This window comes from Pygocentrus nattereri, chromosome 15 (assembly GCF_015220715.1).
Source record: "Pygocentrus nattereri isolate fPygNat1 chromosome 15, fPygNat1.pri, whole genome shotgun sequence".
NCBI classification, from domain to species: domain Eukaryota; kingdom Metazoa; phylum Chordata; class Actinopteri; order Characiformes; family Serrasalmidae; genus Pygocentrus; species Pygocentrus nattereri.
In genome coordinates, this window is record NC_051225.1 from 22,632,762 (window position 1) to 22,660,375 (window position 27,614).

General features: G+C 38.3%; 1 protein-coding gene across 1 annotated transcript in view; it reads left to right on the forward strand.

Moving 5' to 3' along the window:
* Positions 1 to 27,614, forward strand: part of cntnap5l (contactin associated protein family member 5 like) — a 212,117-nt gene that overhangs the window by 65,657 nt on the left and 118,846 nt on the right. The gene's annotated exons all lie outside the window — the stretch shown is intronic.

Sequence of the window (27,614 nt, forward strand, 5' to 3'; positions counted from 1 at the left end):
CCCTGACTAAGGTGTCTTACTGAGGTTCTAGCATTTCCCTGATCTCCTTTATTGGAACATACATGCAGGCACTGCACAGAAAAAAAAATTGGCAAAATACACATTCATTGACGCATGTCAGAGAATTTAGGAAAACCTGTTGCTTTATAGTTGATGCAATAACACCTTTCAAACTATAGTTTGATCTGTATTTAACTTCAGTTGGAAGTTCTGCTCTATGTTGTGGTTGAAGCCAACATTTTTGAGAAAGTCACTTATAATTATTAAAACTTTTACAAATTAAATAAATTCTTCACTCTTGCAGGTGAGGATAAAGACCCCAGGCACTGTTCCATGGGCACTAGAATGTAAAATTGAATAGTATCTTGATGTGTCTCTTTTTTTAGAATTTTTAGCTATTTTTAGAATTATCACTTAATAAATAGTTCATTAAGGTAATGTTAGCTACCTCAGTAGCTAATGCTAATGTTAGTAGCATGCTGGCAGCTAGAAAACAAATATTTTTGTTTATACTCTCAAATGAAATTTTAGGAATCAGCCATTTAATGTCTGTATGTTTTAATGTTTGTAAGTTAAGCTTAGCTAGCTAACAGGGAAATTAGCCAAGTTAGCTGCAGCCACTGGTCTTTAAGGGGCTTTGCTAAAGGTTTAAGACTGTACATATGTGTGTGTATGTACAAACCTGATTGCCAATTAAGTCACTGGTCTTGGGTTCATCAACAATGAATGTAAATATGAACCGGTAGATTCATTAATTATTTTAATAAGTAGATATAGTGCAACAAGATGAAATTAAACCAGTCAAGCAGCCAAAAAAATAAGAAAGGTAATGCTTAGGACAAAAATAAACAGTTAAACATTTTATTCCTTTTTACTTTAGGTTTTGGTTCATGTGTAAATAATAAAATCCTTGAAGATAATGCAAGATTTTTAATATCCTGTTCCACAGACACTTGCATGATAAATGCTTTGCTGCCAATGGCGATTCAGCAAAACTATGCTTGGTTTATTCATTTTCATACTCAAGACTGTTTATTAATATTAATATTTCAACAGATTTTTACATGAATGTTGCATAAACTATTGAATCTATATACTGTACAGCCAAAGGTATGAGGCAGTGGCAATAAACAGTTCAGTTGTGGGTGGGACAGACAAATCTCTACTTCCACCTTGGTGGCAACAGTTTGGGGAAGACTCTTTTTCTGTTCTAGCATGACTGTGCCCATGTGCACAAAGCAAGGTCCTTAAAGAAATGGTTTGAGTTTGTTGTGGAGGAGTTTCAGGGAGCTTTACAGAACATGGACCTCATCCCCACTGAACACCTTTGGAATGCATTGGAACATTTAATTGTGAACCAGGCCTTCTCATCCAACATTGGTGCCTGACCTCACAAATGTTCTTTTGACTAACATTAGACACTCTAAAATGAAAAAGTGAAAGGGCAATCCCAAAAGAGTGGAGGCTCTTATAGCCACATAGTTGTTGAATTGAAGTTACTTAACTAAAGGGGGACCAATTCTGTATTAATACCAGATGTTGATGTCCAAAGAGCTCATGTAGGTCAGGTGTCCACACGCTTTTGGACATATAGTGTATTTCAAGGTATTGGTTAGTTATTCAAAATTAATGCATACATATAGATTTAATGGGCCCTTGTATTTGTACAATTAGTATTATTGTGTTTCTGAAATGACTGTCATTAATTAGCTGCAGCGAAGAGTCCCACTGTTGAAGGTATAACAGCTGCATTGCTCTGTCCTTTTGAAGCTTGATGGTTTCGTGGTTTATGAGCTGCTCTTCTCTTGAGGACACTTCCCTCTAATGAGTCATGCTGGATGAATCTACAGGAGAGAAATCAGCTTCAGAGGCTTAATTACAATTGGATTCTTAAGTGTCTGTTATCAGCTCTGAATGCTTTTGTTTAAATGATGTTAAAACCATGACATGCTTGTTAATTAGAATGATGAATTGGTAGTTAATTTGCTTAATCATTTCAGATTATTAATTAATTAGCTTGTTAGTAGTTCTTCAGGGTGACTTTAATGCAATTAGCATGGGAGCATTCGTGTGGTTCTGCATAAATTATGGTGGAAGAATAGGGAGGTTAACAAAGTTACACTGTCACAATGAAAAATTATTTTTTGAGCACTTGATTCAAAACAGGTGAGTCAAAAATGCTTTATACCACACAGCAACTGTCAAACTCTTTTCCCACTGAGACACTTACCATTCAATAGCATGGGTGGCTGCTGATGAACTCGAGGACCTGCACTGGCATCGTTGTGTGTCCTTGGTAAATTGTGCCAAGACACATTCAGAGGGGGAAACTTTCTCGCAGAGGTGTCAGTCTCTGCCAGAATGAATCCTGTGTGCCAGCTGGCGTCAGAGGCAGACAGTCATGCATGGTCTGATGCCATCTGTTTCATGCCGGTGTACATCCACCCGGCTTTGACTAACAAAGCACACTGCCCATTACCCAAAAGCCAGCTTGTCTCTATTGCTCATCAGCTCATAGCCATTAATCATATTAAACAAGTGAATCACTGAATCATTTAGGAGCAAGGCTGTTTAACCCTTAGAGGTCAAATTCTATCTGCTGTTTTGCTATAATGTTTACACACTATATGATTATCCAATTGCATGATTAATTACATACAGTGCTGTGCTGTAGTGTATTACTGAAGTAGTATTGTAGTAAACAGCAGGACTGTAAATTAAGTGCCCTTCATTTATTTACTTTTCAGTCAGGATGGCCATGAAGTTCAATTTATTTTTTCTTCATATTTATTTATTTTCAGGAGATTTTTCTGAAGAGATTTGGGAAATAAGAGAAAAAAACTGGTGTTTCCTATTAAACATACAGAGAAAATTGGCCTCCTAACAACCAGGCAAGACATAGACCTCCAAAACTATCACCAACAGATTAATAGTACTTTTTAACAATACTCTTTGAAAGAAGAAAATTGGCTCCTTTCTTGCTTCAGGTCTGAAAAAAAATCCACAGATGTTTCTGTCCACTGTGAAGGAAAAAAGAACATTGCATGGATTTCCAACATTTTTTTTTTGTTTTTGTCTTTTTTTCTTTACTTGAGCTCAGCAGTTGGCCTTTACACTGTGGGAACATGTACAACCCATGGCAAAAATTATGGAATCACCACTCTTGGAGGAAAATCTTTCAGTTGTTTAATTTTGTAAAAAAAATAATCACAGAGACATGCCACAACTTTTTTTTCAAAATTCCAACCTTCTGTCATTAAGAAAACAATAAAAAAAGAAATGAATATAATTGACTGACTACAATTGTTTGTAGATCAAGTAGAGGAAAAAATATGGAAGCACTAAATTCTGAGGAATATTATGGAATCGGGAGAAAAACTGCACTATTAGTACTTTGTTGCACCACCTCTGGCTTTTATAACAGCTTGAATTCTCTGAGGCATGGACTTAACTAATAACACACAGTATTCTTCATCGGTCTGGCTCCAACTGTCTGTTATTGCTGTTGCCAGATCAGCTTTGTAGGTGGAGCCTTGTTATTGATCATTTTCTTCAATTCCCACCAGAGATTTTCAACTGGATTGACATCTGGACTATTTGCAAGCCATGCCATTGACATTGTCTTTCTTGAAGGAAAGTTTTCATGTCCTTTGCCCTATGGCAAGATGCATTATCATCTTGAAAAATGAAGTCATCATCAGCAAACATCCTCTCAGCTGATGGAATAAGAAAAGTGTCCAAAAATTAAATGTAGACTTTGGCATTTATTGAAGATTTATTGAAGATGTCATGACTGTCATCTCCCCCTTGCCTTTACCTGACATGCAGCCCCAGATCATCAATGACTGTGGAAATTTATATGTTTTCTTCAGGCAGTCATCTTTAAAAATGTCATTGGACCGGCACCAAACAAAAGCTCTAGCATCATCACCTCTCCCAATGCAGATTCGCGATTTCTTTCATCCAGTCATCCACAGTCCATGCTTTACTTTAGCCCACTGTAACCTTGTTCTTTCTGTTTACGTGTTAATGATGGCTTTCGTTTGGCTTGGATGAATTTGTTTTGCTGTGCATTTTCTGTTTTCAAGACATATTGTTTTAAGTTTTCTATCTTGATGCGTTGATGTTTTCCTTGGTCTACCTGTATGCTTCCCTTTTACAACCTTCCCATCTTGTTCGTACTTGGTCCAGATTTTAGGCACAGCTGACTGGGAACAACCAACATCTTTTGCGACATTCCTGATGATTTACCCTCTTGAAGGTTCTTTTAAGAAAGTTAATTATCTCCTTTGTTTCTACTGACATCTGTTGTGTTGGAGCCATGATTCATGTCAATCCACTTTGTGCAGCAGCTCTCCAAGATGTGAGCACTTTTTTTTAACTGAAGACTAATTAGCAGATTTAATCTGATGCAGGTGTTTGTTTTAGAACGGCAAATTACAGAGTGATTCCATAATATTTTCCTTAGAATTTAGTGATTCCATATTTTTTTTCCTTGATCTACAAACACAATTGTGACTGACTACAACAATTATATTTATTTATTTTTTGAATGTTTTCTTAATGCCAGAAGCTTGGAATTCTGGAAAAAAAAGTTTTGTGGCATGTCTCTGTGATTAACTGTAATGTGTGGACAGAATAGCAGATGCTCGCGAGTGAGAGGTTAAACAATTTAATAACAACACCAACCAGAAAAATCCAAAGAGGGAGAAACAAAATCCGTAGTCACAGTCCAATCCAAAGTCACAACACAGAGCAGTCCAAGCTGGCAAAAGTACACTAGGGCAAAAGGGTCTGAACACAAGGGGAAGAAACAACTTACTGATTGCGTCTAACAGTACCTCTCAATGATAGAAACAAAATTCCCAGCTTATATAGTCTGGGACTGAAGTCTCTCAGGTGAAAGTGATCAATACTCAGGCGACTATGATCGCTGACAGCTTTGGGGGGGGGGGTCCGGGGGCGCATGGTCTGTCACGTGATCTCCCCGAGCACTCTGGGAGATGAAGTCCAACTCCCCCATCAACTGCGTGACATTAACTTTTTTCTATAAAATTAAACAATTGTGGAACAAGAGTGGTGATTCCACAATTTTTGCCATGGGTTGTATGAACAGAAATGGTGCAAAATTGCTTACAATAAAATTAGAATAAATTGTGTCTATTCATTTTTCTACATTATTTGAATATGGTAGTTATATTCCATCAATATTTCATGATGGATGAACCAATAAAACGCCTTTACATTAACTTACAATAGAAGTAAACAATATTTATGCCTTCTTGGAAGTTGCCATTTTGGAAACTCTTTTTTAAAATTTTATTAATTTATACATTTTTGAACAGTGACCATGCGTTTTCTGTTTTTATCTATCACATTCTACCTCAGGTAGCTTTGACTTTTTAGGACAGTTTGTCCTGAGTATCGTAGTCCAATCAGGCCCAAGTTGTGTTTTATACAGTACTGCCCCTTTTGGGTGATTTTCAATCAATCTGTCACATTGCTCTGATAGACTGTCGGCACTGCCGTGCAATCTGAATGGGTTCCGGGAGGACTAGCACTAACATGCTTCGTCATACACAACCTGGACTGCATTCAACCCTGACGAAACATAGCAAAACGTTTATTTAAATAGAAACAGTGGTGACTTGTGTTATGCAAGCGTTGGCATACTTCATGTTCTTTTTCGAAGAATTTTCGGAGACTGATGAAATGGGTTTAAATGTTTTTCAAAAGTCTTCAATTGTTGCAAACACCAAGCTGCATTGTCTGCATTTGTGGTGGACTGCATTTGTGGTTCAACCCGGAAACCGAAGCAAAACATTGCGCGAAGATTGAATGTGCCCTTCGTGTGGGGATAACTGGGGCAGTTAGCAGTCTAGTTCCATCTAATGGTTACTATCTGATGTGCATCATAACTGTAGGCTATCCTACATTAATTTCTTTGTTTAATAAGAACACAACTAGCCTAAAATAAATTTTTTACATTTGCTGCACCTAAAATAAAATGTTATGACCAATATGAATGAAATTATTGTGAGGCTGACGACGATGTTCAAAAGTATTTCTGAGGCAAACTGATGATTCATTTGTTGATGACCACAGTTGATTGTTCAGTCATTGTAGAGCCAAATTACATTACAATTACAGTGAAATGATTTGAGCTTACGTTTGCAAAATTATGTATGTTTCAATGTCGACAACTGATAGACATAAGACAAACATGGAAAGGATGTTTCTTCTTTCGGCAAAACAAGTGTTGAAGCACAAGTCACTTTAATTACTTGCAAATCGTAATAAAATATCTTCTATTTGTCTTACAAACACATGTGGTATCGATTGAAAGTCTAGAATCTGTCCTTTTGACAAAACTTGTCTGTGTGTTTCAGTGAGCTGTGAGTGAGAAGTTATTCATATTTAATTACACCATGCTTTTATCATCAGCATTAAAAGTGACCTCAAAAAAGTGAAAAGTGTTGCATATACTTGATTCAAATATGTACATATTTCCACAGGAACAAAATATTTTATGTTGACACAATGATTGCCAAATGTACATCAACTGAAAGAAAAAACTAACACATTTTATTTATGTGGAAATTAAACTATAAAATATATAAAATAAAAATAAAACTAATGATGGTTATGTCATGCAATCATACAATCAAGCTGCATTCAAAGCTGACCACTTATAACTTTTAAAAGCCTTTCTCCAAGAAGTAGCACAGGCTTTCTGTAGCTGCCAGGCTTTTAAGCATGAAAAGCTTGTGAATAAGCAGATATTCAGGCCAATGACAAGTGTCCTTGGTCCCCTCCATTGCCGCCTGTCTTTCCAAATGGAACAAATCCAAAGGGTGGCAAAAGCTGAGGCTAGAAAGAGGGGAATTAGTCATGAATCACTCCGATTCCGGGAAGGTTGTTCTACCCTTTACGTTCTAGCACTAGTCACTATTATTGGGAGTCATGTGATGAAGACTTCACCCCCATTGCCTTTCTGAAAGCTTTTTTTTATTTGGTGGAGTGGAGGACCCTTTGAGTGAATTAGAGTTTTCAAACCTGTTAGCTTAAAAGCCTTTCAATCATACACCAGCAAAAAGGTGGTGCACTCAATTAACGCATAAGTTCTCTCAGTGTGTCTCGCTTTCCAAAATGAAATCTCCAGATAGTGCTGGTCCATGCCTTCCTGGAGACCTGAGCAAAACATGGCTAACAGCTCCTTTTTCTTGAGCTGTAGCACATGGTTAATCTCGTGACATTCTTCATGGCCTGTCAAATGCTCCTGGAACATACACAGTCTGAGAAATAGCTTTAAGCCTGGCTAAATTAGCTGATTTATGTTTCTATGATTTTGTCAAAAGTCAGCCACCAATGATGTGAAGTTACCTTGTGAAGTCTTGAGTTCTAACTTCATCAACCACTCAAGAGCAGAGCACTCAGCTTGCTAGTACACTAAGTGGAGTTACAGAAGAACTGAATTTAGGGAAAGTCCATGCCTCCTTCCAATCAAATGCCCTGTAAATTCAATGTCCCATTTCCTCTAAACTTTGTGACCAGCATCACCCTATTTCCTTCTTTTTCCTCAGCCCTATGTCAGTCCTATCACTGTCCAAAAAGTGGGGGCCTGGCCTTCTGGCTTAAACCAGAACTCCAGAGTTCTCAGACTTCTCTTCTTCAAACGCACCCTCCCCTCATACGTTGAAGGCACAGTCCAAGTTAAAGTTAGAAAACTGATTTCAGAAGTTCAAATTCACCTTGATTACTATTTAGGTCACGAAAGTGTGACTTCGTGGCACATACAATATGACGAGATCAAAATGATGACATACATGAGCAATAGAGTAACATACTAACTGCTTGTTGGGACAGGCTGTCACGTATCGTGCTGCATGATCAGCCCACTCTTCCCTCCTAATGTGTAGAGTAGTTTATCAGAGTTACTGCAGAGCTGAAACTCAGGACCGACGCAGCTCACCTTTCTTATACAAGAGACTTCTAATGGGGTCATATTTAGAGCTCTCTGTTAGGAAGTACAGCTCTGTCTCCACCACTGCGAGCTCACTGGTAACCAGCTTTGTCTGTGTCAGCTTATTTCAATGGCCAGACTGTGCTCACTGAGTCTGTACATCATTAACATCTTCCTGAGCTTTTTCTCATTAATTGCTGTGAGGTAAGTCGCTAATGTGTGATGTCGATTTAGGGCCAAATAGCACTGGCGTTTGTGTTGTTGTGTAGGTTCAGTCTGGTGAGTGATGTAATTGTGGTTATAATGTGTCTCTCTCTCTCTCTCTCTCTCTCTCTCTCTCTCTCTCTCTCACACACACACACACACACACACACACACACACACACACACACACACACACACTCCATTGCTGCCCCCCCCCTCCCAGTCTATATCTTCACATGCTCACAGATATTGTGTGCGTGTGTGTGTGTGTGTGTGTGCGCGTGTATTTGTAGCATACTAAATGAGGGAAATCCATAATCCAAACAAAGGCTTGGACTGAGTGTGAGTGCAACTGAAAAAAAAGCAGAGAGCAAGTGTGTGTGTGTGTGTGTGTGTGCGTGTGTGCGTGTGTGCATGTGTGCGTGTGTGTGTTCTACTTAGAAGCTGATTAAAAGCACACTGCTCTCTACCTTGCCACCTCTGTTATCTCAGGGTAATGAGACACTACTCAGAAGGAACAACACAGATGACTCCAAACTGCCTTCACACGCTTTGTCTCTCTCACACACACACACACACACACACACACACAGATTCAAGTGTAATTGGCTGAACAAACTTATACGAATTCTTAATATTATAAATTTTACCTGTCCTGTTCTCTTGGTGTGCGTCACGCATGCACTCTGCCACTTGAGGCAAACACGGTAAGAGATGACTCATCTGACTAGATCCCCCTTTTTCCACATCTCTGCCCGTGGTTTCTGCAACACTGAACTCTCAAATGTGCATTTGCCTTTGTAATGAGGGTGGATCCTCTGAGTGTCAGACTGTTCTTGCTGACACAGTTTCCATTTAATGTATTTCCCAAAGATCTAAGTGCAGATGTCACTTTAGTCACTGATCCTATTGAAATTCTAGCTAACTCTTTCCATCTGTGCCCAGATAATGCCCATAGATATATTCCATTGTACAAAAGTCGTTAAAACTGCTATATACAGACCTTAGATGTTTACATGGATTATGTTGTGATCTATTTAAGCTCATCAATTATTAACAGAGACAGGTATCAGCTAAATATTTACAAAGTTATCATTTACAGGGTACTCTATACATATATATATATATATAATGTATAAATAAAAGTGTGTGTGTGTGTGTGTGTGTGTATACACCTTCTGTGATTTCTCACAGTGACACCAACTGTCTCTCATTTAATTTGAACTTATTGTGACCTGAGATTGATCGCTTCAGTCTGTCTGCACCACACTGCTGACCTGTGTTGCCTTGAGCCTGAACACACACACAAAGTCAGTATGTTTAATTTCAGAACTCTATTCTCTCTGGTGCTGCTGAGCCTGTCTTACTGGGACATTGTCAAGAATAGATGAACTTGCACAGTATATTCCATGACCTGTTGATTTAAGACTGGAGGCATGTAAGAGTAGTATGGCTGTATATTCCTAACTTTATTCAAAATTTGCAAATGCTAATAAAATGCAGAGAATTGCACTTTCCGGCGTGAGCATGTATTATTTCAAACATTCAAATTTAAGTGATTAAGTGATACTTTTTTGATCCCACAACTGGGGAAATTCCACCTCCGCATTTAACCCATCCGTGAAGTGAAACATCACATACACACTAGTGAACACACACTTGCCCGGAGCGGTGGGCAGCCCTAGCCATGGCCACGACCTAACCTCCAGCCCACGACTGCCCCCTAATGCAAAATGTGTATTTGCATTTCTGTGTATAATGTTAGGAGTCTTGCCCAAGGACTCTTATTGGTATAGTGTATGGTGCTTACCCAGGTGGGGGATTGAACCCCAGTCTACAGTGTAGAAGGCAAAGTTCTTAACCACTACACTACACCAACCATACTTGTCTTAATGATGTGAATCTGAGAAATTAAAAACAAAATAAATAATCCTCGATTTGTTTGTTGTTGTTTTCCTCATCACTTTGCTTCAGTTCTGCCAAAATAAAATGTGTTTGCAATTGTATTTTCACAGTCAACATGCACTCCTGTCAGTCAAGCTCTGTGGGCGGGACATCAGGAAGTACTTTTGAGTGCAGGATATGTAACTTTGGGAGTACTCGAGCATTTGCAACTATTGCTCATGACATTTTAGGACCCTCAACTAGGCTACAGATAATTCTTCCCAAAATGATTCAGTTTTTTCATGTGGAAATGATTCTTAACCGACTGGGAGAGCTTGTGGTTCGCAAGACTTGGAGGACCTGCGCAGCCCATTAAGGAGATGCTGGATTAGTTGATTGCTTCCCAACCCTGGTCTTGGAGGAACACTACCCTGCATATCGCTGCTGTCGGAACAAAACCTTGTATCTCCATTTTGGTAATTTTTCAGTTTTTGACATAATAAGAAAATACCCATAGTTCTATATATTTTGTGTAATTTTCTTGATAAATGGACCAAAATAAACAGTCTAAAACTACCTGGGAAAAAAGTCTGGTTCCATTGACTTCTATTAAAAGTAGAGTATGTTGTTTCCTTCTCCTGTAAAGTTACAATTTTGGAGATACAAAGTTTTGATCCGACAGCAGCAGTATATTAATGTTTTCACTGTTCCCAACACCCCTGAATCAACTAATCAGAACGGGGATCTCCTGAAGCATCTTGGCACAAAAAATTATTTTCATTTACTGGTATTGTTAAGATCCTAACATTGAGAATGTTAGAAAACCAGGTCCAGCTTGTTAACCACTGCTGTAGTGTATTAAAATCATAGGGAAAGCACTAAGATGTGCAGTGCAGTGTTTCTCTGACAGTACTGCGAGCCTCCACTCATGATGTTGTTAACATTGGTGCTTGTAATAGCCATAAGCTCTGAGTCAGTCACTAATCACTAGCACAAAAAACAACTGTTGGCTATTTATATTTGTTTTAATGCAGGGAAAGCACTAAAATGTGTAGGCAATATACCCCCATAATTTGAAAATGCCTGTTACCCTTTACAATATATCAAAATGTCATGATGAATGGAGCAAAACAATGAATGAGTGGAGCAAAACAAACGGCCCAAAATTACTTGGAAAAAAATCTGGTTCCATTGACTTACATTAAAAGGTTTTTTCCTTCTCCTGTAAAATTACCATTCTGGAGATAGGAGTTTTTCTTCCGACAACAGCAAAACACTTGACTTGTTTTCATCTCCATACATACCTTTGCCTTCCCAGACATCCCCAAAACATGCTGATAAGAACATGCTACTCCTTTATTTATTTACTTTTCTCATTTTGAAACCATTACACAAGCAATCATGTTTCTCTACCATACAGAGCTATTTGAGCACTTTCCTTTTAGAGGGGGTATAGCCGTTTCTGGACATCTGTCTCTGAATGTGTTTAGAAATGGCAGCATTCCTTTTTAAAGTGCTCTTGTCTCCTCCTCGTTCCGGCACTACCTCTCTGCCCTGTTGTTTGTATTTGTTGTAAGAGGCACTTGAGGGAAATCTCTAACATGATATTGATGTAAGTTTAAATGTTGTATGTCAGATGGAAAAAAGGGTTTCCTTTATAGGTTTTTGAAACATTTTGGATGTTGTCAAACGATTCATATATGTAGACAATTTCTATTTCCATCATGAAAGTTTAACAAAGCATTAAATCTTTTTTTTTGTATAAACACATTCCTAAAATAAGTTGGGACGCTGTGCATAATGTAAATAAAAACAAAATGCAATGATGTGCATGTCACGATTGGCCCCTCACAGTCCTGTCCAAGTGTTCGCTTTGTTTTGGTTTTGTCCAGCACCCTTGATTAGTGACTCCGCCCCTGATTGTTCCCACCTGTGTTTCCGCCTGTCCCTCGTTCACCCTCTTGTATTTAAGCCCTGTGTTTTCCCCTGTGTGGTTGCAGGTCTTTGTTTAGATGTATGTTTGATGTGTTTGATTGTATGTTTGTATGTTCTGTTGGAAGTATTTGAGTTTGTGTTTCGTGAGTCTGTCCTTAATTCGATCTGTGTTGGCTTTATGAACCTGGACTGTCATGACCCTGGATTTGCCCTCAATAAAAGACGCTTATCTCAGCGTATGCAACCGCCTCCTCGCTCTGCGTTACAGTGCAAATCATTTAAATCCTGTATTTAATTTAAAAGTTTAAAGACGGCATATCAAACATTAAAACATTTGATTTTATATATATTTTTTAATTTGATGCCAACAATGGGGCAATGATGGGATAGGGGCAACAAAAGGCTGCTAATGTTATGTAATGCTAAATTAAAGACCTGGTGGTTGATTGGCAACAGGTCAGTAACATGATTGGGCATAAAAAGAGCATCACAGAGAGGCTGAGTCTTTCAGAAGTGAAGATGAAGAGGAATTCACCGCTCACCATTCACAAGACTGCACGATCAAGTAATATAACAATTCAAGAATAACGTGTCCCAATAAAAAATAGCAAAGAACTGTTGCTTTTCATCATCTACTGTACATAATAACGTTAAAAGACCACTGCCTGTGAATACACTTCATCACTGCATCCACTAATGCAAGTTAAAACGCAAAGAAGAAACCACATATAAACACATATAACCAGGACCTAAAAACATTTCAAATGAAATGAGGGGAAGTGGAAAAGTGTCCTATGGTCTGACGAATCAACATTTGAAATGAAACATTTTTGGAAATCATGGATACTGTGTCCCCGAACTGTCCACTCAGCTTTTTTTCAGTACACAGTTCAAAAGCCAGTATGCATGACGCTATGGGGTGCCTTCATGCACATAACATGGGTGACATGCACGTCTGTGAAGGCAACATTAATGCTAAATGATATACATGTTTTGGGAACATTTACTGCCATACAGACGACATCTTTTTTAGAGAAGGCCTTGATTATTTCAGCAAGATAAAGCCAAACCACATTCTGCATGTATTACAACAGCATTGCTATCTAGTAAAAGTGTCCTGGCACTGAACTGGCTTGCCTGCAGTCCAGACCTGTCACCCACTGATAACATTTGTTGTATTATGAAATGAAAAATATGAAAAAGCCAACCCTAGCAGTTGAAATCCTGTATCAAACAAAAATGGGAAAGCATTTCACTTTCAAATCTACAGCAATCGGTGTTATCAGTTCAAAAGGTTACAGAGTGTTGTTAAAAGAAGTGTTGATGAAACACAGTGCTAAACATGCCCCCTGTCCCAACTTTTTTGGAATGTGTTGTTGGCATCAAATTCAAAATGGGCATGTCTTTTTCAAGAAACAATAACATGTCTTAGTTTCAACATTTGATATGTTGTCTTTGTAGTATTTTCCTTTAAAAATACGGCTTTCTTGATTTGCATGTCATTACATCCTATTTTTGTTTACATTCTGCACAGCAACCCAACTTTTTTGGAAAATGGGGTGGTGAATCCCTTTCTGGCTACAAACATTGTTTTCTTTCAATGAGACAGTAACATTCACAAGCCCAGGCATACATAAATAAATACATTGCAGCATTACAAACATTAAACACTGAAAATGTTGATATATTACATTTAATGTTGAGACTTTTATGTATATACTTTATAAAAGCAGTTTTGGCTGGAAATACAAAAAAGTGAAAATCTCAGACTGCACAGTATTGTATGTTCTTCATGTATTACTAATCCTGGCAAATGACTGCCATTATACACACACGCACCCACACACATACACATTTTCTAAGCCGCCTCTCCCTCAGGGTCGCGGGGCGTTGTTGGGGGGGGGCTGGAGCCTATCCCAGTAGCCGTTGGGCAAAAGAGTGCCATTATGTTACTATATAAATACGGGTATTAAACTCACAAGACAATCACCAGTGCAGACCGCTCGCAGCACTGAGACCTTTTTGAACAGAATAATTTTACATCTTTCTTCATTTATCCTTCATTTATAGTCTTTTTCTTTTTTTTTCTCACTGTGTATTAATGTTTCTTGGTATATGAAAAACCCCCAGAAATAATCATTAGCTTAATGCTTCTTTAAAAAGCATGGCATTTATGTGTGTTATTACATATCTAATAATATCACTTTTAATAACCCCTGTGGTCTGTGTTATAACGGGACTTAAATAATCATGTTATTATTTTTGGCTATGCAGAAAATACTTAATGTCTCTTAAATACAGTGCCCTGCAACAACAACACTCATGTTCTCTTTTGACTTTTTATGGAAAGCCTCATCTGCATCAAACATAGCTTCTCTGCCATCCAGATGTGGTGTGACAGTTGCTTCCTTAGCTTCATTCATATTAACTACATATTTATCCAATTATGGATTAAGACAGATGTTTATATGCACATTCTACTCAACAATCTGACAGAAAATCTCAGTTTGCACACACACTGCAAGTAATCTTTTGCATATTTAATACATCTGCGTAGAGCATTGCTTAGTGTAGACGTTACCATGTCAATGAGCTTCACGTAGGACGAGCAGTAGCGAGAGTATCAGCTGTATTTTCAGCTGATATGCTTGTGTTTTCAATTGCGTTAAAATTATGACAGACTCAGGAAAATGTACCTCACATGTACTTATTAAAAAAGGAAGACATCATGATCTGGGACACATAAGCTGGACGCCTGTCCCACTGCCGTCTTTTAAAGTTCAAAGCATAAACTTTGTCTCTTTGGCAGACCAGTTTCTGCCCCCACCATGTTGAACATTCTAAACTTTTGCTGTGACACAAATGCACATGTGCAGAACGCACTTAATTTTCAATAGGAAACATCAAATACAGATGTTTGCACGCCTGTTATTCGTGTGTTTAATGGATTAGTTACAGGACAACCCTCCTCTATCGATCACATAGAAATAGTCTTCCAAATGGCTTCAATCAGACTAGTCTTGAGTTTTATACATAGAATGGTTTGGTTCACATTATTAAAAGTTATTAAATAGAACTTTGTCAAAACCTTGTAGCTGAAGCCTCATGTCCGCTTTAACCCAATAATGTCACAAACTACCCCCTTCTGGGCCTTCTGTGAATAGTAGTGAGCTTGGCTTGGTCATGTGCTTTTGTTTTCGTTTCCTGCTCTACCCAGGCTCCACCCATTCCTCCACTACACGCACCTGTGACTAATTCTGGTTCTCTGACTTCTCCCTGGCTCCACCTACTTACACATCTGCATGTCATCATGGACTCATTTACTGGCTATTTAATTTAAACCCCTGTGCTTTTCTGAGTTCTGAGCCTGGTTCCTTTGTGTTATTTCCTTGTTGGTTTTGAGTATGGACCTTCCTTTTATATTGCCTGCCTGGGTTTTGACCCTGCCTGCTGGGACTCAGAGTATTGGACTGCCCTAAATAAAGCTACTTCACATTTACAACTGGCCTCAACTCCTACGTGGCATATAGATCCCTAGTTTAGATCTTTGACAGTGATTCCTTAAAACAGTTTAAAATTCCAATAGACTGGTTTAATAGTTTGGTTGTGTAGATTGAAATCCAAAGAAAAGTTGGTAGTAGTTTGTAACAGTTTCTGAGCAACTCTTTCAGACTGAAGGTGTGGGTGATGGATTGCCCAGCTTAATGCACATCCCCACCATCATAATTTGTTCCTCTCTGAGAAAGCTCTCATCTTTTCTGTTGTCATTGTGTATTTTGGTTGAACAAGTTGTTCAGCTCAAAGGTCTTACTGAAAGCTCTAGATCTCATGGCATGCTTGGATTTTGGAAGCTTCAGGGTATGCATTGAGTTAAGTTTCTCTGAGTGCAGTGTGCTGTGGTTTTCTCCACTGATTCTGAAGTAGCAGAGTCGTCTTGAACAGGACATTTCTTCTTTGCCTTCTCTGTGATGGTCAGTGGTCCCAGACGGATGATAAGCCTTAATAAATTATCTTACAGCTACCCGTCAACTAAAATCTTACATAACTGTGCATAAAACTCAGAACTCAAATCTCAGAGTACAAAGTAATATAGTTATAGTTACTTGAAAAGAATGTTTTATACATACGTACTTCTAATTATAACATTATAGGATGAGCTAGCTCTTTGAGACACAACATGATTGGAATATGAAAACATTAAAAATACATGTAAAACATCTTTAGGGTAAGAATAGTATGTTGTAAAGACAAAAAAACATCCAGTGAAAAGAACTGGAGATAAAAAACAAATGAAATGTGGGGAAGCTCCTCCCCCATCACTGCAATATTCAGAGACAGACTGCTCAAGACTCTGTAATCACTTTTCCAATATGCTCTGTAAACAACGTTTAATTACTGTGAAATGAAACATTTTAACTTCTTTAATAAGAAGCTTGACCTACAAATTGATTATAAACCCCATCTTGATCAATATCTGATGGGTCAACCATGAACTTTTTACCTTAACAGCTTTGGCGGTGCGGCTGCTGTCTTTCTTTTTCTCAGGTACTTTGGTGCATCTTCTGTGCGGACCACCCCCTCTTTATCCCACATAATAAGATTTTGGTGTCCGAATCAGCACTCACCCCGAATCGATGGCATTGACCGGCGGCGGCTTCAGCTCGAGCCACTAACGGTGGCTAACGTGGCCAGGCACATTCATCACACAGTGACAGATCCCATTATCACACTCTAAAAAGGTCAATCAAATCAAAAACATGTTTATGGATATTTTCTCCTGGCCTTTCAGAGAGACGCCATTCCATCTGCCTCACTCTAAAGTCGTTTCCCTATTCATTAAGAATGATAAGCAGAATGTCTTTGTTTTCTATAAAGTACGAGGGAGCTGCTGTGAGCGCCCAGTGGGTATTGATTATAGCACAACAATGCTGTTCTCAATGGCCTTCTCAGATCCGAGTGTTGTAAAAGTTTTCATAAGGGGGCTTATCCTCTTATCTTCCAACAGAGGGAGGGGAAATGAGGGGGCGTTGTTCCAAATCTGAGGTGTTTTAGTGGGAGATGTTTAAAATTTCATAGCAAGGGCACATAATGTGTTGAGACATCTTTTATTGTCCATCTTGTCTTTCCCATATCAGTTATATGAACATTTCTCCCAAACTAGTTCAAACTGGGATCCTGCAGTAAAAAAGTACACTCTCAGAAATAAAGGTATGAAACTGGCACTGGAGTGGTCCCCTCTAGGGTACTAATAAGTTTAGTCAGGGTTAGGGTTATGATATGATATGAAATGATATTTTCTGAGTTGGGTCCATACATCCCGTCTCATCTACAGGCTTTTATTTTACTGTTCTGTATTAAACCATTTGGTTATGAAAAGGTACAAATGCAAATTTTTCACCTGGAAAAAACTTATTCAAGGCACGCAACTGGACCTTAAAACCACTGTTGTACCTTTGGTGGTACATCTACATTGTTTGTACCTTGAAGAATGAAAACTGTGCCTGCACATAAACTTTATTTCTGACAGTGTATCGATTAGTGATTTTGAGTTATGCTCAAAATCAGCTGAAATTGAAACTGATTCATATAGTATTGTGCCAATTATTTGGGTGATTAAGTGATCACAGTTTTTTTTTTTTCAAAAAGGCAATAAAATGGACTTAACTGAACAATAATAAACCAGACGTGCAAAATATTGAAATAGTTGTACTTTGTTCCTCAAGTATTATTTTGGCACATTTGTAATTTGCTAAAGTATTATTGTTATTGAATACTTGTCCTTTTACTCAATTACTTTGGTACCACTTTAGAATAAGACCATCTTTATAAAGGGTTTATGAATGGTTTACAATAATTTTAATAACAGTTAATATTAGGTCATAAACACTTTCAAAATCATTAATAAGGGGGGCGCTAGCGAGCCAAGACGGAGTAGAGACGAGTATTTCAGAGCTCCTGCAGATTTCCTAACATTTCACTGTTAAAAACGACCAATTCATACAGAACGTGACCAACATCAGTCGTTAAAAGTTTCGAGCTTCAGAAGGATAAACAATATCTGACGCTCGTCGCTAAATGGCAGATAAACTTCGCAAATTTAAGTACGACTGCAACACATCAAAGCTAGCAGCTAGCACTAGATCGACGAGGCAGCGCACACTAGAAGAGAAAGACCCACAACGCAAAAGCTCGGGCATGAGTGAGGAGGTAAAAGCTGAGATTTTAGCCTCCATTCGAGGTGATATTTCCAAAATCATAAGAGAAGAAATACGGGGTGCGCTGTCTGAAGACCTCGATGCTCTTAAGGCCGACATTAAAGCAGCGCGAGCCGAAATTGCTAGCAACGCTACCACAACACGAGCAGAAATCACCTCTATGAAAACAGACATTGAAGACGTGAAAAGTGGACTATCAACGTGGTCTGATGAGGTATCTACATTGCAGACCACTGTAACTGAACTCCAGAGCGAGCTAGCGAAGCTACGGGACAAGTGTGAGGATATGGAGGGAAGAATGAGGCGCGGAAACATTCGCATAGCCGGCATTGACGAGCGGCCGAATTCCGCTAGCCCTAACGAGGTCTCCAAAATGATCAAAGAAGTGCTGAAGATGGATCGGGACGTAAAAGTCGACCGCTCACACCGAACATCTACATCCAAGAAACCGCGAGACAGTCCCCGCGTTATCATTGCTAAGCTGCATAACGACGGAGATGCCGCTGACATTCTGAGAAGAGCCAGGGACCATGCCCCGCTGACCTACAATGGCAAAAGGATCGCGATATTTCCAGATTACACTGCCAGCGTCACCAAAGCTCGAGCTGCTTTCACGGATGCACGGAAAGCTCTACGAGGACGGGGCGACGTGCGCTTTGGATTACTTTATCCAGCAAGATTTAAAATCACCTATAAAGAGGACAGTAAGGAATTTCGAGATCCCATAAAAGCCATGGATTACATCAAAGAGACTATTCTCCCCACTACAGACACTGAAACTTAAACTTGCACTAAAAGCTACGTTGAGGCAACTTGCACCCTAATGCTCGAACATTCTTTTGCCTTTGGTTTAAGTTGCCTTTTCAATTAATAATTGTGAGTATGAACGCTTTGTTTTTCCATAATGGTAAGTTTCAGGAAAAATGCTCAACAGTGTTGCGTTTAACTACTCCCCTTATGTACAGTTAAAGCTAGAATAGCCTTACACGTTTTGTATGAATATTTTTTGAAGATCTCATATGTCGTTAAAGTATGTACATTTACTTATATCTGCAGGAGCTTGAACTCCTATACATTCTTTCTTTATATTTTCTCCTATCACTGGTATTGCACACAGCCAATCTTTGTGGCCTGTGTTTGTTGCCGCTCTAGGGTAGTGGCTAGGGACTTAAACCCACATTCTGCATCATGTTAGTAACATGTAAAGTTAGAGAAAGTTGTGTTTTTTGCGTTCTGATCCTTCTGTTCCCCGAGGATCTAACTACACTTAAACAAGCAACAGAGCATGTGTATGTCACTCTTGCAAGGTTTGGAAGTATTGTTTGGCAACGTCGTGGCACCCGCATTTTATGTCTTTATTTTGGGCTTTGGCATTTACCTTACCCAAATGACCAGTCCTGTATGTCAGCTGGTTGTCTTTGCCTCCAACACAATTTCTTAATGTCAGATATCTTATAAAATAGCCATGAGCACATTAACCGTAATAAGTTATAATGTGAAGGGTCTCCATAGTCTAACCAAAAGGAAGAAAACATTATTGCAACTCAGCCAATCAAGGTGTCAAGTAGCGTTTCTACAGGAAACACACCTATCAGATGATGAACATAAGAATTTGAGAAAGTCTTGGGCTGACAAAGTTTATTACTCATCACATTGTTCTGGTAGGAAAAGGGGTGTGGCCATATTAATACATAGGCAAATTAATTTCACCGAAACATTGGTACATAAAGACAGGGAGGGCAGACTTATATTGGTAAATGGGACAATTGATGGAACAGCAGTATCATTTATAAATGTTTACGCTCCCAACGAAGACATACCGGGGTTTGTCAAGTCAGTATTTAACACAATTGCAGAATACAGTTCCGGTCTGCTGATTATGGGCGGAGATTTTAATTGTGTCATGTCAAACTTAGACAGACAACCCATTTCTCAAACACCCATATCTAGAATGGGTAAAATGCTTAAAAACCTATCCACAGAAGCCGGATTGGTGGATATATGGCGGTCCAAATTTCCCAAAAAGAGAAACTTCACCTTTTATTTGAACAGACATGCATCTTACTCTCGGATTGATTACTTTTTCACGGCTAAAGCTGAGTTACACAGAATCGAAGACATTACAATATTGCCCATTACAATCTCGGATCATGCACCTGTTGTGATCCAGTGGGACATAGGCCTGACTACACCATTTAGGCAATGGAGACTTAACGCCTCCCTTCTTAATGATAAGGATTTCATTGCTCTCATCAAAACAGAGTTTAAGAATTATTTAGATACAAATAGAACACCTGAAACATCCCCTATTATGTTGTGGGATTGTGCAAAGGCTTATTTAAGAGGCAGTATCATCTCTTATGCAACAGCAAGAAAAGGGCAAAAGGCAGCCAAACAGCAAGAATTAGAGGAAAGAATAAGAGTTCTGGAATATAAGCATAAACAGGGTAGATCACCCAATATTTTGAATGATCTAAATACAACCCGCAGAGAACTCCAGGCCTTATTATCAGAAAAGATTGAGGGAAACCTACATTTTGTCAAACAACAGTATTATGAAAATGGAAATAGGGCAAGTAGACTATTAGCCTTTAGACTTAAAAAACAGCAATCCTCAAACGTAGTTCAGAAGTTAAATCTAGGAGATAAATCTATTGTAAAACCGAGAGAAATAGCTGAAACGTTTGCAGAGTTTTATAAAATCTTGTACCAAGATACTGATACCTGTTCTGATGAGGCCAGTATAGCAAATTACTTACGAAATATAAATGTTTCTGAGTTACCGGATACAGTAGCTAAAGAATTGGATAGGCCAATTGAGGAAGGAGAAATAAAACAAGTCATTTCATCCCTCAAGAATAATAAGTGTCCTGGCCCAGATGGTTTCATAAATGAATTCTATAAATGTTTTGGAGATATCCTCACTCCGCCTTTGTTGGATGCATATCGCTATGCTCTAGAAACCAAAACAATGGCACCATCGTGGTCTGATGCAACAATAGTAGTGTTGCATAAAGAAGGTAAGGACCCTACTAATTGTGGTTCATATAGACCATTGTCTATGCTCAATGGAGACGTACGTATTCTAACAACTATACTCGCTAGACGATTAAATTACATAATAACCCAAATTATACATCCAGATCAAACCGGATTTATTACTGGGAGGCACTATGGAAATAACCTACGTCGTCTATTGAACATTATATCTCACCAAAAAGAGAAGAAGTCTAACACAACTATAATCTCTTTAGATGCCCAAAAGGCATTTGATCGCGTGTCATGGAAATACCTAATTCAGACATTAAAGAGGTTTAAATTTGGGCCCAATTTTGTAGATTGGATACACACACTCTATTCATCCCCGCAGGCAGCTGTCAAAGTCAATGGTTTTAGATCAGCAAGGTTTAACCTAGAGCGCGGCTGTAGGCAAGGATGCCCTCTGTCACCCCTTTTATTTGCAATAAGTATCGAACCGCTGGCCCAACTTATTAGGGATGATGACGGCATTAGAGGAATTTTGATTGGCACAGAAGAACATAAAATCTCACTATACGCAGATGATGTTCTATTATATTTGACAGAGCCTGCATCATCAATACCACACTTAAAGGGAGTGATTTCCATATATGGACATTTTTCTGGCTATAAAATAAATGTCGATAAGACAGAGGCAATGGATGTCAATGGCAATGTCCCACTGATGGTAAAGCAACAAAGTGGTTTTAAGTGGTCTAAAGAGGGCATCAAATACCTAGGTATTAATATCCCTTTTTCATTACATGATCTGTTTCACGCTAATTACAGTAAAATATTGGACATAATCAAAAAGGATCTAGAGCGATGGGCAGCATTACCTCTCTCCCTTTTTGGCCGTATAGAAACTATTCGTATGAATGTTCTTCCAAGATTGCTATATCTATTCCAAATGTTACCAATAGTAATTCCTAAATCCACATTTGTTGAATTGGATAAAATAATCTCAAAATTTATATGGCAAAATAAGCGCCCCCGGATAAAATACAAAACAATCCAAAGAAGTAAGGCAGAAGGGGGACTCAATCTTCCTGTTCTAAAATACTATTTTTGGGCAGCTCAATTAAAGCCATTAATCTCATGGATCCAAAACGACACTCATACACGATGGCTGAGCATTGAACAAACAATGAGCCCTGAGCCGTTAAAGGTCTTGCCATTTCTAGATATTTCAATAAAGGGTCTGTCATTGTGGACTAGAACCACACTCAACATTTGGAATAAAGTTAGAGCTGCATTTAAGTTGCCTAAAGCACTTTCAATTTTAACTAGCATTGGACATATTAAATCCTTCACTCCTAACAGCTTAGATAAAGGCTTTGCAAAATGGGCTGATCAGGGGCTCATGTCTATTCATCAGTTAATTGATACAAACAACCTTATGTCCTTTGAACAACTACGTAGACATTTTCAACTTCAAAAAAATGATTTCTTTAGATATTTACAGTTGCGCTCTTTTCTGACTACACACAAAGAATGGGAAAGAGTGCTGAACCCCACACCAATAGAAAATCTCTTAACCCAATTTCAAAAAGGTGAAAGGGATAAGAATTTGATAACAAAATTTTACAAGGTATTTTTATCAATGAGTCGACATGAACCTGTTCAAACAAAACAAAGATGGGAGGCAGAGACGGCCAAAACCATTACTGATGAAATGTGGGGGGGGGCATGGACAGAGGTACATCAAACTACAAATTCAAATATGTGGCGGGAATTTAAGTGGAAAATTATCAGCAGATATTTCAGGACACCGGATGTTGTCGCTAAGATGGACCCTAGAGTACCGAGCTTATGTTGGAGAAACTGTGGCACAGCAATACCTAACCACACACACATCTTCTGGTCATGCCCTAAATTACAAATCTTTTGGGACAAGGTGTATAGGACTATAAATCAGATCCTCCAGGAAGTCATACCAAAGGATCCCACCGTCGCATTACTCGGTATCTTTCCAGCAGGTATACAGGGTAGAGCTAAATTATATCTCTTAAATATCTTTTTTGTAGCAGCCTTGAAATGCATTACTATTAAGTGGATGCAATTAGAGCCACCCACCTACAATGCTTGGGTCCAAAAAGTTGGCGAACTGTACCAAATGGAAAAAATAACATACTTACTAAGACTCCAAAAGCATATTTTCAGTTTACGGTGGGACTGTGCTAGAGCACTACTCAGGTAATGCCCCAGTTAGTAAACGTGTTGCTGGAATGTTGGGTACCGCGACCTTGCCACTTCAAGTAGATATTTTATTTAATCATTCATTTATTTTTCCTACTCTTGATTTATGTGATGCTGAAACCAAATGGAACCTGTTGTAAAACAATATTTTGAGATGTTTATTTAATTTTACTGAATGTCAGCACAATGCTCTCTAATTACCATCTGAAGTACAGTTGTATGACCTGCTCTGTTGTTAAAAATTCAATAAAATATTTTAGTTCTAAAAAAAAAAATCATTAATAAGTAGTTATAACACTCACACACACACACACTGTTATCTGATGAGTATGAATGTTTGAAGAAGCTGATAGTTTAATGCTGACATGGAGAAGACAAAGGAAAATCAGTTCTAGATCAAAATCTGAGGTTTAACAGTATAAATGAATGTGGGCTCGCTATTAGACAAACATCAGATCACTTTTGCCCTTCAGACTGGTTAGAATGAGTTTATTAATGGTTATTAATTTTGTCAAACACCTTATCATCAATAAGCACTTAAACACTTAAATAAAAAGGGCTGTTGATTCAGTTATACTGTTGAAGTTGATTTTGGTGCTTACTGATGTTAATCCATCAGTCAGCATTGAACTGCTGGCTTCATCATGCATTCATATACATCAGATGTATGAGCTCATCTTTTTATTAATGTTAGAACTGCTTATAAATTATACATAGAGTGTTTATGGTCTAAGTAATAAGCATTGAAAGACATTTTAAACAATTCATGGAGGCCTTATAAGGGTAGTCTTATTTTGAAATGGTACCATTACTTTTTTTTATTAGGATCTTCAAATGACTTGTTACCAATTTTCCCGCTTCCTGTGAATTATATAATTTTTTTAAACATCAGATTCATATCAGTGTAAAATATAACTGCTCACAGCTGATTCTTCTTTGTTAATTAGTTCATCTTTAATTAGTTCCTTTATTCTTGTGTTTAAATGCATTTTAATTTGTATGAACACTAAAGAGTTTTTGACAAGATTAGGGAAGACAGAGTAATCAGCTCATGCCCAGCATTAAAATTACTTTCACAAGTGCCGTTCTACTGGTGAGATTTGCTGTGTCTGGTCCCCAGACAGCACAGTCCCACCAGTGGGATTTGAATATTAGAATGTTCAGCTTCAACAGTCAGCTTGTGTTCTGCTCTTTAATGAAATCCTGTCTGCTACTTCTCACAACTAACAGCATATAAAACAGCTAAAACATGGTGACATTTGCAACATATGTCTGTGTTAATCAGTGTAAATTGAACCTTTATGAAGCCTTTATTCTTCACTAGTTGTGAACAGCGCAGCTGCACACAGGAAGCCTGTGTTCATTGCTCAAAGTGCTGTCAGAACAAAATGTTATGGCTTCAAAAAAGTGACTTCATTACATTTACAACATTCTTAACTTTCAGTGTAAGTTACTGTGAAGAGATCAGGGCTGGAATGGGACTTGTTTTCAAATTGGGAATTACATGGTGCAGACCAGCCCACCCCAAACTACACACACACACACACACACACCATTGCCTTTTTCCTTAAATCAGTGCTTTTCATTTCCTACTCTTGTAAGTTTAGCTATGCTGAGATAGCCAAGGTGGCTACTTAGTAATGAAAACTGGCAAATCCTTTTGTCTTAAATGTGGCATAATCACACCAGTCAATGTGCTGCAAACAATTGCTGGCTAACTTAATTAAGGGTCTGTCAACGTTTCTTCCTGCCCACCTGCTCGGATATGTCCTCGTCCTCTTTCTGCAACTTTTTCATTCTTGTCTTCTCAGCGCAAAGTTTTTTACAGTTCTGCCACATCTGTCTGCATATGAAAATTGTTACATCAGTAATGCAAAATAAAGTAATGTAATAAAGTAAACTCTGAGCAATGCCTGCTGTGTCAGCCAGTACCAGGTTCACACAATCACACACTGAGTTTGATATGCTAATCTCTCTAGGCTTCTTCAAATTAACTACTTCAAATTCCACCTTAAATACTGCAGTGGTTACACACTAGCACCCATCCATATGTGTGACTGAGTGTGATTTCAGGTGTAATTTGAAATGAGAATGAGAAGTTAACTTCAGTTTCATCTAATCTCGCTCCACTGTGTGACACTCAGTTACTGTCGTCAATCCAGGGCTGTACCACAAAAACTGGAAGCCACTGGTTTAACCCCTAAATTACTACAGATATGCACTTGGATGTAATACTTGTCTGAGTGTTCTTTTTGAGCGTATATGCATGAGTTTGTGCAGCATAACCAGTCCAAAATGCTACCGGCCCACCAGCTATTCTCTTGACTACACACTTTGGCATTTCTTAGTGTAAGTTTCTTCATCAACAAAAAAAAAAAAAAAAAAAAAACTGTAATTTGACTCTGGGGGCTGTACAAAAGTAGTTATTGAGAAACCTCTGAAATCTTAATGCATTATGATGATTTGATATATTGAGCTTTCACAAAAATTTCTCTTTTATATTGGATTTGAAAACTGTTCACCCAGGAACATGGGAAGTGGGGGTGCTGAAGGCTCTGCAGTGCCCTCAGATTACTAGAAATAATAATAGAAAAGTTCTGAAGTTTATAATCATTTTAGCATAGTAAAGATACACTTGTTTTAGAGAGGTGTTTGCATTTTATATTTTATGTTTATATTATCAAAACCTGCTATATCCATGCACCGTTTAAAAGAAAGCTGTAGTTCCATTACAGTGAGCTGAACCCTTCCTTGTTCATCCAGAATGAGAGAGCAGAGTGATGTGCATGGTTTGTCAGTTGTCTGATGTGTCAGTTATGTGTATTCATCCCTGCCTCATTATTGCACTGACATGTTTTGATGTAAAAACCAAGTAAAAAAAAGGCAAACCTTTTTTGCATGATGTCATCATTCACATCACATAAATGCCACTCAAACCTTTTTACATCTACCCCTTCACTTGAGCTCAAAATAGCATGACAGACTGGTTAACACACACACACACACATACACATACACACACACACACACACACACACACACACTGTTACCGTCCGCTCTCCATACTTGTTTTTAATGACCAGGCCAGAGGCAAGAGAAAACATAACATGAGACCATGAGATGTGTGAAAATCCGGTACTATTGATGACAGTTAAGACAATCCACACAGCTGCTGCTACTGACACATGTAGCAATACAAAAATAAAACAAACATAAAAAAAAGAGCGCAAAATGACTTGACAAGTGAAGCTACATTTAGGGTCCACAAAAAGGTACAAAGGTGAGTAAATTCACATAGCAACAAACAAAAACAACAAGGCCTCCTCTCCCCAGCTCTCTCTCTCCTTTCTTCCAGCATGTGCCACCTTTGAAATAGAAGCCCAGCCTTCACTCCAGAAACAGCTCCTTTCATTGGTCAGACACAGGGACTGCTGTTGATCACCTGAAATAGGACAGGATTAACAGAGCAAGGAAAAAGGGGCGTGGAGAGGAAAAAAAAACAGACAGCCTTTCTGGCATGTAACACACACACGTCTATTTCAGTAAATTGTGTGGACATTCATTTCCTGGAGATTTACACAAACCTTAACCAGAGCTGCTACTACTAGTCTAAACCTAACTCTAACTCTGATCTTAATCTTAGCCTCATCTTGAATTATGTTAGAAGAAATACATTAACATTAACACTGTATATTCTTGACTGCACTTGCAAAGTTATGATGTACAAAAATTCTAAATAATACTTCATAATGTATTCCTCATTATTATTATCATTATTATTATGGATACTGGATGTGAGAGGCCTGTCTGTTCAGAGTTGAACCATTTAAAAATTGTTCTATTATCTGCAAGACCACCAGAGAATTTTTTTCTTCTTTCTGTACAAATTTGCTGCCCCTTTTTCTGAAGCCCTTTGCCATAAAAATGAATTAGTTTAAAGTGCAATCGGCTTCACAACAGCTAAATCATAGTGATCAAAATTAGGCCTCTTGTACTAACTGCTAATTAAGCAAAGAAAATCAGTCACGCTGTCTCTTTAAACTTTCATTATAAATACACATTTCTCATTCTCTTGATAAACCCGCCCTTCACTCCATACTTCTCTCTCTCTCTATCACTCCCATGAGGTTTCTCTCTCTCTCTCTCTCTCTCTCTCTCTCTCTCTCTCTCTCTCTCAGGGAATCAATACCCTCATT